The sequence below is a fragment of the Glycine soja genome, chromosome 20, assembly GCF_004193775.1.
Source record: "Glycine soja cultivar W05 chromosome 20, ASM419377v2, whole genome shotgun sequence".
NCBI lineage: Eukaryota > Viridiplantae > Streptophyta > Magnoliopsida > Fabales > Fabaceae > Glycine > Glycine soja.
This window is the reverse complement of record NC_041021.1, coordinates 32714553-32730042: the sequence shown is the minus strand read 5'-3', so window position 1 is coordinate 32730042 and position 15490 is coordinate 32714553. Positions and strand designations below refer to the sequence as shown.

General features: G+C 35.5%; 1 long non-coding RNA gene across 1 annotated transcript; it reads right to left on the bottom strand.

Moving 5' to 3' along the window:
• Positions 1-878: 878 nt before the first annotated feature.
• On the bottom strand, positions 879-3942 carry LOC114402502. The gene is made up of 2 exons (XR_003664449.1): positions 3440-3942; positions 879-3340 (listed from the first exon to the last, which is right to left on the bottom strand). It is a non-coding gene; the product is annotated as an uncharacterized LOC114402502 (long non-coding RNA).
• Between the last annotated feature and the right edge of the window lie 11548 nt (positions 3943-15490).

Genomic DNA, 15490 nt, shown 5'->3' with positions numbered 1-15490 from the left:
CATGCTTTTTTAGGTGCCACGAGACTAGGACTATCACTTGTTGATGATCATAACTTTTTATAAGATATATATTCAAGTTTTTAAATTTATGAGGAAAAAAATAATAATACTTAATTGCATATTATATGAAGATTAATATATATTTCGGGGTGGGGGAAAGTGTACCAACGCCAGCAAAAAAAATTAATTTTAGTTAGCTAACATCTATTGTAAGCTATTCAGCACAAAAAAAAAAAAAAATCTATTGTAAGCTTAATTGTCATATGACTTGAGTAAAAATGTTTTGAAAGATAAGACGAGTATACATTGATAAAAAAAATTAATTAATGTTATTTAATTTTATTAATCTCAAATAAAAAATATAATTATTTTTTTTAAAAAATAAAATTTGATATCATAAATAAAAAATCATTAAAAATAAAAATAAATAAAAAATATTTTAAATAACATAAAATAAAATAAAATAAAATAATTTATAGCTTATATATTATTTAGTAGGAAAACTAAAAACTTATATGTAACCGTTGGTGCAAGTGCTACAACCTCACTTCCTCTAAGCATAATTATTTAATTTGTTTTGGAGGGTATTTTATCATTTTCATTAAATTTTTCTACTTTATGTTTTGTAACTTTTGTTTAAGTAACTATGTTTTGAGTTATTTTTCTGATTTTGAACTTATATATATATATATATATATATATATATATATATTAATTATTTAACATATATAAAAAACATTAGAATAACGGTCATCCTGCTATCCACTATCCCGTTATCTCATTTTTGGGGTCGGCCGCTCCGCTCCGCTACGCCGGTATTGACAACTATGCTATATATATTTACGAATACCATCAACACAATAATAGGACGTTGCTAATAATAATCCAATTCTAACAAGTAACATAAATATAAACATCACACAAGAATTGGACATAATTAAGGGCGTTTGCAGTCCGAATTGGCAACACCACACAATAGAAGAAACAAATGTATATTCAACCTTCATAAATAACTAAATTGCAACTGGTGAAAAAGATTTTGATATGTTATGATCTTTTGTTGTGTCCTGTTGACCCCCATTTGCAACAATTTTGTGTCCTTCGTTGTCTCCTGAAGTAGGTTTGTACTAGGTCCACATCCCTTTGTTCTGATAAGAGGAGGATCTTGAACATCATCAAATTCATCAACTGTTTCATTTTAAACTACATTAGGTTGACTTTCAGCGACAAATTTCAACTTCATTCAGTTTGCTTCACTTGTCATCAGATTCACTAAGTGATGGAACTCTTCATTGTCACGATAAGAATATTCGCAAGCCTATCTAGATATTGGAACAAGTGTGGCATATTTGGCATGCAACTGGGAATTCCAAAAAGAAGAATCGTCTACATAAGTTCCACAAATTTGTTCCTTGGCATACTTGTTCCACCTATCTAATAACAACGACTCAGGAAACTCAGTGAAGTGTAAAGCCAATAACACAATTATGATATGATGGCAAGGTAACCAAGTAGATTCCATCCGTAGGCATTCACATTTAAATTCACCAAGCAAAGGACAATACGACACATGGCATGTCCTCTCAGTTTGATACCTAACAACAGGGAAAACTGAGTACATTGCCATCTCTAGGCACTTTGTCACCCTTAAAAGCGTGGCTTTTTTGAAATACGATTGAACCATAAGAAAAATCTCCTTTGAGAAATGTGTTGCTACGGATGTCTCCAAACAATCAGTATAAAGAGTAATAATCTGCTTAAAGTTCCTTAAAATGAAAATATGACTGACATCTTTGAGATTGCTCTACAAAGTCTGTCAAATTAATTCTTGGATTAACATAATTTCCCATGTGACTATGAAAAGCTTCACAGCGACTTGTCGTCCTGATAACAACAAAGAAATTGCCACGAATATGAGCAGTTGACCACATCTTCCTCTTTTCATACATTTCAGTAACCCATTTATTTTCCTACAAACCAAGAGTCTCAACCATCTTCAACCATGTATGTTCAAAATCTTTCACTTGTAAGTCACCTATCATACATCTTTGAAACATTGGCAAAAATGCAGGATTGTTTACATTGGCTTTTGCATTACGTATCAAGTGCCAAGCACATAACCTAGGCATGTTTTGAAAAGTATCTTTCTTATGCATTTCTCATTGCAATATCACCATCAGTAATCGTTGTTGATAGTTTCTTACTATTCATGGCTTGCACAAATTGTTCTAATAACCAAACATACGTCTCTTCGGTTGCATTTGTTACAAGGATTGTGTCATAAACTATGGTTTGATTGTTGTGATTAACACCAGAAAAACCCACAACAGGTAGATGATACTTATTCTTCTTATAAGTGGCATCAAATGCCAATACATCACCGAATAACAAAGTTTACCCGACTTTCACCATCACACCAAAAAAGATGTTGAAGCTTGTTACTATCATCCACAACATATGCAACAACAAACAATCGTCATTCATAGACAACTCACCCAAATATTTTAGTGCCCTGGCTACATCAGATGATTGTGCTCACCTCTCTCGGCCGAATTGATTATATATATATATTTCATAACAAATCCTACCTTCTCATAACCACCTGCTACTAAATTTGCAAGTTCCCCAAACATTTGTAGAGGTCAAATGCCAGCCTTCTGATAGTTCTGAATTTACAACATATCAACTTCACTAATTTTTTATGACCTGGTATCAAACCAGACAAATGTGGCTCCAACAACATATGGCTATAGGCAAAGTTGAATGCACTCACCTCCCATCGATGAGATGGGGTCCTCAAGTGTTCCCGCATCAAAGCTTTGCAATCACATCTCGTGCCATTTTTGGCTTTTGGTTTTGGTCCCGTCACTTACTCGCCTCTATCTTTTTTATAACCACCCTGGAGCATTAAAAAGTTTGCTGGATAGTTTTCCCTAACTTGTTTCTAATAACATGGCTTCTACAGATAGAAAAACCAATTACTCTTGAATAATTGGGGTAGAACATATGTGCAGTTTCAACTTTCAAGATCCACAAAATTCAGCCTCTCAACAACAACACAGTCAATATTGGCCAAATCAACCTCCAAGATGTCATTCTTGTCATTTATCATTACAGGATCTTCTACACTGCTTGAATCCACAACATCTTCAAACAAATACCCATTTAGACCTCCAAAATCCTCAAACCCATCATATTTGAAACCCTCGGATCCATTCTCTACCAAATCATCAGATCCATACTCGAAGCCCTCATATCCATCCTCTTCAAAATTCTCAAATTCATTGTCACCATAATTTTCTTAATCAGAACTACCAGTAACCGATTCATTCTCCAAACCCTCCCGTTAACATTTAAAAACAAACAAATTAATAAATACTCTATAAAAATAAATGAACAATGTCTTAAGTTCTTACAAAAAAAAAAATACTTAACTCACCAGACTTCATGACCAAAAATTATTTGCGTTGGGTATCTTCTTCCTAACTAGGCTGGCGACAACAATTGGCAAGCACTCAACAAGTCCACAACCGGAAATCAAAGGGTTGAAAAAAAAGGGGGAAGAATGGTTGGAACAAATAGAGAACAAACCCCCTTTCAACTAACGAACCGCAAAGCTACATACTACCTCTTGCTCTCCAACAGGAAACAAGGTTGACCTCTGCCCAAAAAACTGACTCATTTCTTATTTCTTTCTTGTTACGGTGCCAAAAGGGCCTGCAAAATTAAACGTTTTTCAGATAGGAAAGTACACATGTCACATCGACGATGACTACATTGTTTTAAAATAATTCTCCCTATGTTCTCCTCATAAATGGTATGCCTTTTAGAAAAGTCACCACACGATTTAAGAGAAAGCCAGATCGAATGGCTGACAAAATTTTCCCAGCGTGAGAGACCTAACAACCTCTCCCATGCTAGAAAACGCCATCTAACAATTCATATCCACTGTGGGAGGCCCCCTAACCTCCGTCCCATCTAATTTCTTCAAAGACTACTTGATTTGAAATCACGTGGTATGTAATTTTGCAAGTCTTTTTTATTTTTACCAAGGTGCACACTCTCTCACCTCCAAATTCTCAAACTACATCTATTTCAAGGCCAAGACTAGGGTGCTTAAGTAAACTTCTTACGCACCATGCGAAAGGATCAATATATACCGTTAGATTAAATGGACAACTTAGATTATTTTTTCCTTTTTGCATTTTTTTCTTTTCTTCTTTTCTGTCTTTCCAGATTTGTCCCTAATCTTTCTCTCACATTCCAATTTAAACAACTTCCCTCAATACAACAGAGACAGCGAGGAAGTCGCCGCCTCTGCCGTCGCACCTCAGCTACCCCGACTCCGTGGAATCCTCGCCTCGTTCCCGCAACACCGACTCCTGGGACAAGCCCTTTGTGTCGACATCCACCAAGCTCCGTCTCATGTGCAGCTACGGTGGGCACATCGTCCCCTGCCCCCACGACAAGTCCCTTTGCTACGTGGGTGGTGACACGCGCATCATTGTGTCTGAACACGCCACGTCACTCGCAACCCTCTCCACGCGCCTCTCGAAAACTTTCCTGAACGGAAGACCCTTCACGCTTAAGTACCAGCTCCCCAACGAGGACCTCGATTCCCTCATCTCTGTCACCATCGATGAGGACCTCGAGAACATGATCAACGAGTACAATCGCACCGCCGCCTCGCGCATCTCCTCCATTTCCAGACTTGTCCCTCGTTTATTTTCTCTCTCATCTCTTCTTCTTCCACTTAGATCTGAGTTGCCTTCCTCGTCATGGACTCTTCCTCTATGAAACCCACCACTGTGACATCAACCGCCCTATCTAGCTTCACCTGTCGCCGGTCATGGAAAAGGAGAGGAGAAGAACGGCAGAGAAGGGGAAGAGAGAAGACAGAAAGGGTAAATTTGGAAAAGTAAGAAAAAGAAAAAAAATAGAAAGAAAACAGAAAAAAAATTTGGATCGTTGATTTAAAATTAATCAAATCTAACGGTTAAAAAATCACCATAATAACTTTGGCACGGTGTGTAAGAAGTTTACTTACGCACCCTAATGTCAGCCCTGTTTCAAATATAATTCTCAAATTACACCTGTTTTGCTTGGTTCAAGGAAGTTGGGTTTGGTCACCCCGACTTCCCTTACTGATGTTTTTTTTAATTTTTTTTACAAATTAAAATATTATTAAAATTAAATATTATATTATATAAAATTATTTTTAATTGATTTTAAAATTATTTATTTATCAAATTAATTTTTGAAGGATTGATTAAATTAATTTTATTATTAGGAAAATGATATTATTAAATTTAATTATTTTTGTTACATTATTTAATTTATTTAAGATATTTTTGGTTGAATATTTGTTTTAAAATCTGAATTTTGTATAATAATATATATTTATTTTAGTAAAAATTTAAAAATTTTAATTTAATTATTTTACTAAATATAATTAGTTTGTTTATGTCATTAGATTTAATTAAAAATGATAAAACTAAAGCTTTTAACAATTTATTTATAGAAGAACATTATATTGCATTATCAATAAAATATTTAAACAATGACATTTGGCTAAGAAAAAACTTAAGATTAGGATATATTAGGACAATTGTTTCTGCTATGACCATGTTACGAGCAAAGTCCACATTTTTTTCTACTTGCTCGTTCATTTTCGTCTTTGTCCATCTCATTAGGAATGTGAGTTGAAACGGGACGTCCCTTTGCAGTCCTCTTTCTCCTTGGATCAGGACCCCACTGATCTCCTTCGCATTCTTGCCACATTGATTCGTGTGACAATAAACCAAATGAGTTGTCGTAGATGTGCAAAATGTGTTGTAAAATGAATAACATCGGCACATAGGTCATGAGATCAACATTGACAGATTTACAAGCAGCCATGACGTGAGAACACGGTAAGAGTTTAGCCTGATATTCACCACAATCACACTTTTGAGATTGTAACATTACTCTAAACCTTCCAGGTGGTCTGGGTGTTTAAAGTGGGGATTGAGTCTCTGTTATAATAAAAGTGTGATTGTGTCTGTCGAATTCATTTACAATGTGTGTATTAGATTCTTGTTGATCACTATTCATTGCATCGAAGACGACTTCATAATACTGTGAGCCAGAGTTGATCATTGCCTAAGTTTGTCGACCTCTATTAGCTAAGAGTTGTGCGGTCTTGAAATACGTCTCCTCAACCAACGATGACACCGACAAATGTCTTGTGTTTTTTAACATGGAATTAACAGACTCCGAAAAATTGGTAGTCATATGTCCCCAACATTTTCCCTCATCGAAGCATCGTACCCATTTTTTGTTTGGGTAATTGATCAAGCCATTTAGATGCACTTGGCTTATTCGTACGGATATCCCCAAGATGTCGCCAGTGCATCTTCTCCGTGTATGCGTATCCTGTAAATATTCAATCAATCTATTATGTTATAAAATTTGATTGAAAGAAAATTTTAACGAATAAATAAAATAGATACTCGTAAGCCAACATGAGTGGTTTCTTTAAATGTTTGCAGTTTGAGTTACCGCGAATAAAGTTTTGTGCAATGTGGCGCAGACAAAAGAAATGAGATGTGTTCTGGACCCATAAGTTACTTGGGTTGTTGTAGGCACTTATAATTGAGGGGTGTCGGTCTGAAATAAGAGAAATGTTAATTTACGGAGTAACATGTATTCTCAAATTCTTTAGAAAAAACCCCAAGCTGAAGTTGTCTCCCCTTCTACAATGGCGTAGGCAATCGGGAAGATATGATTAGCTCCATCTTGTGCGGTAGCTATCAACAGTGTGTCAGTATACTTTCCGTAAAGCCATGTACCATCTACTTGTACTATGGGTTTGCAATATGCAAAACCATTAATGCATGGACCAAATGACCAAAAGACACGTTTAAACAATCTTTTGCCTGATACTATTTCTCCCCCCTCATACAAGGATTCTGTTTGAGCAGCGACCACAGTCCCAGAAACACAAGATTGCAAAAATCTGAAAAGTTTTGGCAGTTTGGCATATGATTCTTCCCAGTTTCCATGAATCATCTCCAACGTTCTTTGCTTTGCTAACCATATCTTCTTGTAGGATGGGGTATAATTCATGAACGTTTTGATTTCTGCAATCAACGTCTTGATGGAGACGGTTGGGTTTGTTTTGACAATTGGTTGGATGATCTGTGCTATGATGTGTTTATCGAGTTGGCGATGATCTTGTCTGAGCATCGCACGAGACAAGTGTGATGACCTCTGATACTCTTGATAATCTATTTGTTATGCCTCTTTGAATTGCATGCGCCCAAGCTCCATGTACAACCATTTTCATGTAACTTACAAACGAAGTTTAGCCTTCTCTAGTCAGAGTAAATTGTTCTGCAATCAAAATGATTTCTGACGTTGTATTCTTTGACTGCTCGAATACATTGTACTTTGTCATCGAAGGTCATGCCAACCTCGAGTATACCGATTGGTGGTTGTACATTGTGTTCCTGATGAACAAAATGGTGTCGATCAATGTAGTGTGCTAGGTGGTCAAAGTCCAAGTCTACTGGACACTTAGGTTGGTGATATTGCAACGGAGGTGACGGAGGTGTCGTTGGTCTGCCAACACCCTCGTCATCGGTTTGGTCATCACTTTGGTCATCGCTTTGGTGATTGATGTGATCAAAGAACTGTTGATCCTCATCCTCACTAAAATCATCCATGTTTTCATCATGAAATCATATAATGGGATCTTCGTTAGCAATGAGATGTTAATCTCGGTTTGATGTTTGCATTTGTGGTAGCTGTGAAGGTGGCGTAAAGGGGGATGAATGATGGTTTTGTTGGTCAAAGGAGGTTTGTTGGGCATGAAAAAAAGAATCATTTTTGGATAATAGCTGTGTGTATGAAGTATAAATGTCAAAGGGATCTTGTGATTCAAGGTTGTTGTATAAAGATATTGGATTATTGAGGTTTATGTTGTTGTACAGTAACTGTTGTGGAGGCGATAGTTGTAGTTGTGGACATGAAGGTTGTGGAGATGATGGTTGTGGTTGAGGAATAAGGCCAATAACAACATAGAATTTGGCAGAATTCAATTGTGGATTCTGGACAATTGTTTCCATTGTGCCTTTGAGATCATCATTGTCGAATAGTTGTGCTGAAATAAAACGTGTCTGACCCATATGAAATGAAATAGGGACACAAAATAACAATTGAGCAACTTGTTCAGTTGCTCGAGCAGGGAGACGATTGTTAATTTTTTGAATGAATTGTGTAAACGTAATAGAACGACTGATGTAAAAAAATAGTGGGTTCGCAGATGTGTACATCGATCCTTGAACTGGATCATCTACAATGTGACCATTGTGGTAAATGATGGTCACAATTTTTTTAGGTGGAGTCATGGTGGTGCTTATGGGATATAAGTGGAAATAGTGTGAGAGTTACAAATCGAGTTTTGTTTTGTGAGAAAGTTATTGCATGTGATATGTTGTTGTCAATTGGTGATGTTATATATAGGCTGAGAAAGTTTACTGCGAGAGTTAGATTGGAAGGTTAGGTGAGAGAGTTAGTTACGAGGGTTAGATGGGAGGGTTAGGTGGCAAAGTTAGTTATGAGGGTGAGGTTGAGGGTTAGGTGGGCGTGTTAGATTGGAAGGTTAGGTAAGAGAGTTAGATCGGAAGGTTAGGTGGGAGGGTTAGGCAACAAAGTTAGTTACGAGGGTTAGGTGGGAGGGTTAGGTAGGACATTAAGTGCATGTGAGTAAATATTGTGCAACTGCGGAACAGTGTACAAATGTGAGTGAACAGTGTGCAACCCCACACATTAATATACATGACAGACTGTTCGTTTCATCATGATTGTTGACCGCAGTGTTCTGCATCGCATGCCAAGGTCACACGGATTGTTCAAAAACATGTTAATGGGATAAACATACGCATGTGAGTGAACAGTGTGTAACACCACACTTTAATGGGGTGTCAGTGCATGTGAGGGTTATGTCTGACATTGTTCCGCATCTATGAAATTATGCATATGTAGACTATTATTACTAAAGTAAATTGAAAATAACAACTTCAAAGCATGCAACAACTACAACTAGATAATAAAGACGGAGAAAAACTTCAACACAATACAACAACAAAATATGTTAAATTATTCATTCTAATTTCAGGGTATTCTCCAACTTTTGCTCCATGTTGGCCCAACTTAGGTCATTAACTTGAGTAGGTGATAATGAATTATGAACATCAACTTTAAGTTCCATACATATTACACTTGTCATATTGAGAAATGTATGAAACATGCACAAAACACCTTCTTCGTCAATAATTTGAATTGCCCTATATTGAACTTCACCATTGAATTGATATACAGGACAACGATACCAAAAGACATTAATTATAGGCGTAACACCATTATCTGCAATTGATGACTGTATTGCGGTGATTATATTTGGCAGCGTCATTGTTGGATTCAAGAGTAACGACTTTGTCTTGTCACCTTTGAAAAATTGCATTTGCACTTGAACTTTGAATGATTTCACCATTGATATAAATGTACGCATAAATAGGCTCTGACCTCATTGCTTGCCCTCTTTGCTTTCTCTCACAATTTGATTTGACACAACTGTGCAAAGTGTTGGGTGACATGGTACGTTTATATATGCAATCAATCACGGGTCCATGGTTCATGTGAATTAGAATCTCGATGCGTCATAGTACCACAATCGTGTTAACGTGCTTTGGAATCTCGAGGCCTTACAACAAGACAAATTATAAATGTGCTTTGGAATCTCGAGACATTAAAGTTACCTAAGTTTAATGTTGAGGACATGCGAATTATTGAGAACCAAGTTAATGCGGTTAATGTACGCATGCGGGTGAATAATGTGCACGAAAATATCATTGATTCACGTGAATTAGAATCTCGATGCATCACAGTACCACAACCATGTTAGCGTGCTTTGGAATCTCGAGGCCTTACAACGAGACAAATTATAAATGTGCTTTGGAATTTCGAGGCATTACAGTTACCTTAAGTGTATTTGTGCTTGCAAAACTAAACACAGTTTAAACGATAAATAGATGGGAGGTGCATGTCAATACCACATTTGCATCACCCAACTTCAAATTTTATATCATTTGTATTCGGTTTACCATTTGACATCATTCTCATGGATCATAAACCTTTATCGCGTCATCAACACGTTCATCGTTCACATACTATGATTAATGACTTAATCACTTCCTATTACCATACAATACCTGAACCAGAACTACAAATTATACCATTATTATCATGTGTCGGGTTCCAACATATTGCCCTAATCAAACAATGTAAAATTGATCCTGCATTGATCACTGCATTGGTTGAACGATGGAGGCTTGAAACACATACCTTTCACCTGCCATGGGGAAAGTGCACCATCACACTCGAAGATGTTGCACATCATCATGACATGGTTCGACTTGTTTAGCAAACCTGTATAGAGAACTATGCCAAGCATCATCGGAGGTTGGTAAAGTTATGGGTGGCTGTGCCATACTATTGCAGTCATGGGCTTGGTACCGCATGCCTTTTTTTGCACCAAGAGTCCCACGACCCAAAACAACTTTTCCACTAGCTAAAAGGTTATTTACATATAGCGAAATGTAAATTTTTTATTTCAATGACGTGTATTATAACATTACAATGAATATTGATTTTGTATGTTTTACATTTCAGATGGAGTGGTGGTAGATTAGAATATAGGGCCACACCTTATGGTGACTTGGTCGGATATAGGTCTCGTATAGATCATATGGAGAGCCATGAGGTATAATACTATCATGATTTGCACCTTAAATATGTACAAACATACTAACATGTTGCCTTGTTGGCATATATTTCAGTTTTCTTGGGTCCCCTATAGAGGATTTGAATAACACCTACCCAGACATGCATATAGAGACAGAGATTTGGTCTGCATGTACTGCAATTATTTGTTTCTCGATTGTCGAATGACATCAAACAAATCGGGTGAAGCTATAGTTTGGACTACAAGAAGATATCCCTGTTGATCCCATGAATCTTGATCTACTTCACCAAATTGACATGCGGGGCAATGGGTTGAAGGAATAGTGACATATACACCAATGTACATGGAATTGTATAGGAAAAACACTACTTTGTTCTTGTATGTTGCACAACAACTACATGATCCATGCACAACAATTACCCATAATGTTGCAGGGCCAGGTGTTGAACAAACACATTTTGAAATTTCACATCCTCAGTCAATGTATTCTACTCCTTCACCTGTTCATCAAACTTTTGGCCACACTGGCGAGTCAGTCACCGCAACCACCCATGAATGGATGACCGATTTATTTGGCGTCGATTTCAATACACCAAATTTAGCGGCATCATATTTATCTACTTTACAACAGTTCGATGCACCACATTCGTTTGGAGAACATGGTCAAAGTTCTTCAGCTGCAACAACCAACATTGCAAATACTAACATAGAACAACAACATCATCATGACATGGGAGAACCGGTCATACTGGAAAGAAGAAATTCGCGACGTAATCGGCGTCCACCACCTTGTGGGACTGGTCATCATCTTGATCATTGAAGTATAAAATGTTGTGATGATGACATCATCAAATATGATTTGGACCCTTGCAACTATGCTTAAGTGCCCATCTTCTGCATTTTTTTCAAATTATGTCCAACACTTTAATGATATTCATCACACACTTTTTCATGGTTTGAACGTCAAAGAATAATAAAAAAAAATATATCATGCACTAGTTCCATGGAATAATACCTCAAAATAGAAGCACAAAATAAAAAAAAACTATGATTTGAACCCTTGCAACTATGGTTAAGTACCCATGTTCTACATTTCTTTAAAATTATGTTGAACACATTAATGATATTTGTGACTCGCTTTTTCTATGGCTTGAACATCAAAGAATGTCAAAAAAAATTATATCATGCACCAGTTCCATGGAATAACACCTCAAAATAGAAGCACAAAATAAAAAAAAACTATTATTTGGACCCTTGCAACTATGTTTAAGTACCCATGTTCTGCATTTTTTTCAAATTATGTCCAACACTTTAATGATATTCGTGACACACTTTTTTCATGGTTTGAATGTCAAAAAATCCAAAAAAAATTATATCGTGCACCAATTCCATGGAATAACACCACAAAATAGAAATACAAAATAAAAAAAACTATGATTTGGACCCTTGTAACTATGCGTAAGTACCCATGTTCAACATTTTTTTTTTAAATTATGTGGAACACATTAATGATATTCGTGACACACTTTTTCTATGTTTTCAACGTCAAAGAATCCAAAAAAAAAATTATATCGTGCACCAGTTCCATGGGATATCACCTCAAAATACAAGCACAAAATAAAAAAAAAGCTATCATTTGGACCCTTGCAACTATGCTTAAGTACCCATGTTCTGGATTTTTTCAAATTATATCCAATACTTTAATGATATTCCTGACACACCTTGTTCATGGTTTGAACATCAAAGAATCCAAAAAAAATTATATCGTGCACTAGTTCCATGGAATAACACCTCAAAATAGAAGCACAAAATAAAAAAAAAAAACTATAATTTGGACCATTGCAACTATGCTTAAGTACCCATGTTCTGCATTTTTTCAAATTATGTCGAACACATTAATGATATTCGTGACACACTTTTTCTATGCTTTGAACGTCAAAGAATCCAAAAAAATTATATCGTGCATCAGTTTCATGGGATATCACCTCAAAATACAAGTACAAAATAATAAAAAAAAGCTATGATTTGGACCCTTGCAACTATGCTTAAGTACCCATGTTCTGCATTTTTTTCAAATTATGTCCAACACTTTAATGATATTAGTGACACACCTTTTTCATGGTTTGAACATCAAAGAATCCAAAAAAAATTATATCGTGCACTAGTTTCATGGAATAACACCTTAAAATAGAAGCACAAAATCAAAAAAACTATGATTTGGACTCTTGCAACTATGCTTAAGTACCCATGTTCTGCATTTTTTTCAAATTATGTCAAACATATTAATGATATTCGTGACACACTTTTTCTATGTTTTGAACGTCAAAGAATCCAAAAAAGATTATATCGTGCACCAGTTCCATGGGATATCACCTCAAAATACAAGCACAAAATAAAAAAAAACTATGATTTGGACCCTTGCAACTATGCTTAAGTACCCATGTTCTGCATTTTTTCAAATTATGTCCAACACTTTAATTATATTTGTGACACACTTTTTCATGGTTTGAACCTCAAAGAATCCAAAAAAAATTATATCGTGTACCAGTTCCATGGAATAACACCTCAAAATAGAAGCACAAAATAAAAAAAAAACTATGATTTGCACCCTTGCAACTATGCGTAAGTACCCATGTTCTGCATTTTTTTAAAATTATGTCAAACACATTAATGATATTCATGACACACTTTTTCATGTAATGTCTTATGTCTATCTTCAGTTATCACTTTACGTATTGAAATAATTTTTCCTTTAAATTTAAATTAGTAATTTTCAGTTTACCTACTTTTACTGCAGTAGTTGACATGGTAACATAACTGTCAAAATTCACAATACTTTGCAATTTACACTACATTGTTTCTAAAAATTAAATGTCTCATCGAAAAAACTAACATGAAATGGACAACTCATAATCTCTGTGTTCACTATGAAAAATAATCTTGGAAGCCTGCTGCTTTAATTACAAGGGAAAAATCACAGTCCAAATTGACAACACTCTGCAATTTGCACACGTCTCTAAAAATTAAATGTCTCACCTGCAAAACTGACATGAAATGGACAGCTCATAATCTCTTTGTTCACTCTGAAAATTATCATGAACGTCTACTGCTTTAATTACATGGGAAAAATCACAGTCCCAATTGACAACACTCTACATTATGAGCTGTCCATTTCATGTCAGTTTTATAGGTGAGACATTTAATTTTTAGAGACGTGTGCAAAACTGACATGATATGGACAACTCAATCTCTTTTTTCACTTTGAAATTATAATGGACGTTTGCTACATCAGTTACTAGGGAAAAAGAAACATTGGATTCCAATACACATCAACACGGCAAAATACTCGTACAACTATAAATAACACAACACACAATACAAATGCACAATCTCACACAACATACTCTCATAAACCAAATTCAATCTTATTACTATGTCATTTTTGGGAGAAACAAGCAGCCAGACCATTACTAACTCCAGATTAGCCTTCATTTTTCCAAATGGATCAATCACTCACAACCAAACTGGTGTTTATTTTCAAAGTCCCACTCCAACACCAATGCGAGTTCCTAACAACTGTTCTCTTGATACACTCAAGCGTAGAATGCACAATACCCTTCAACTAACCAACGATCAATTAGTGGATGAAATCTACTACCGACAACCATTCATAGATGTAGGTCAGCAATATTTTTTTCAATCTCTACAATTGAAAAATGATGATGTTTACACAATGTTAATGTGTAATGAACAATACTCATGTGTTGGCCCTATAAAATTATCATGTACCATTATTAGAACATATGCTATACTCAACCTGCTTTAATCAACTATCACTCCTACTCATGATGCACTTATGTATTACAACAGAAAGTGAAACATACCACGTCAAGGTGAGAGTTTTTGGGTTACTCCTTTACTGGAACTAATCCAATAAGATTTGGCATTCCTTCCGGGATGTAGCATGGATAAACTCAAGGATTTAATCAAACAAGTTGAACCTATAGAGGTTCCCCCTAATGGAATTCACGAATCACAATTGGTTAGACGATTGTTCTTTCAACAACCAGGTCATGCTAAGTATTCAAAAAAATTAATTGAATATGAGATAACATAATTGAAAAATGATGAAGACGTGCTAAAAGTGTTAGCACAATCCAACTATTGGAAACGATTCTGCACAATAGAAATTTTGACTATTTTTAGCAAACCACTAATGCAATAAGATTTGGCATTCCTTTGGGATGTAGCATGAACAAACTCAAGGATTTAATCAAGCAAGTTGCACCTATAGGGATTCCCCCTAATGGAGTTCACGAATCACAATTGGTTAGACGATTGTTCTTTCAACAACTAGGTCATGTTAAGTATTCAAAAAAATTAATTGAATATGAGATAACAGAATTGAAAAATGACGAAAACGTGCTAAAGGTGTTAGCACAATCCAACTATTGGAAACGATTCTGCATAATAGAAATTTTGGATATTTTTAGCAAACTTGTAATCCAAATAGAAGAAGACATGTATCCTGCACAACATATTTCAAATCATCATTAGTTTTGTCATATTTGTGTTGTAATTGTAATTTTTGATATGTTGCATTATTGTCGACTATCATCTCAGTTACTACAATTTGAAATTTTGTCTACTTTATAAGATAGATGTATCAATTATTTTTTTACGGTATTTTTTTAATTTATGTTA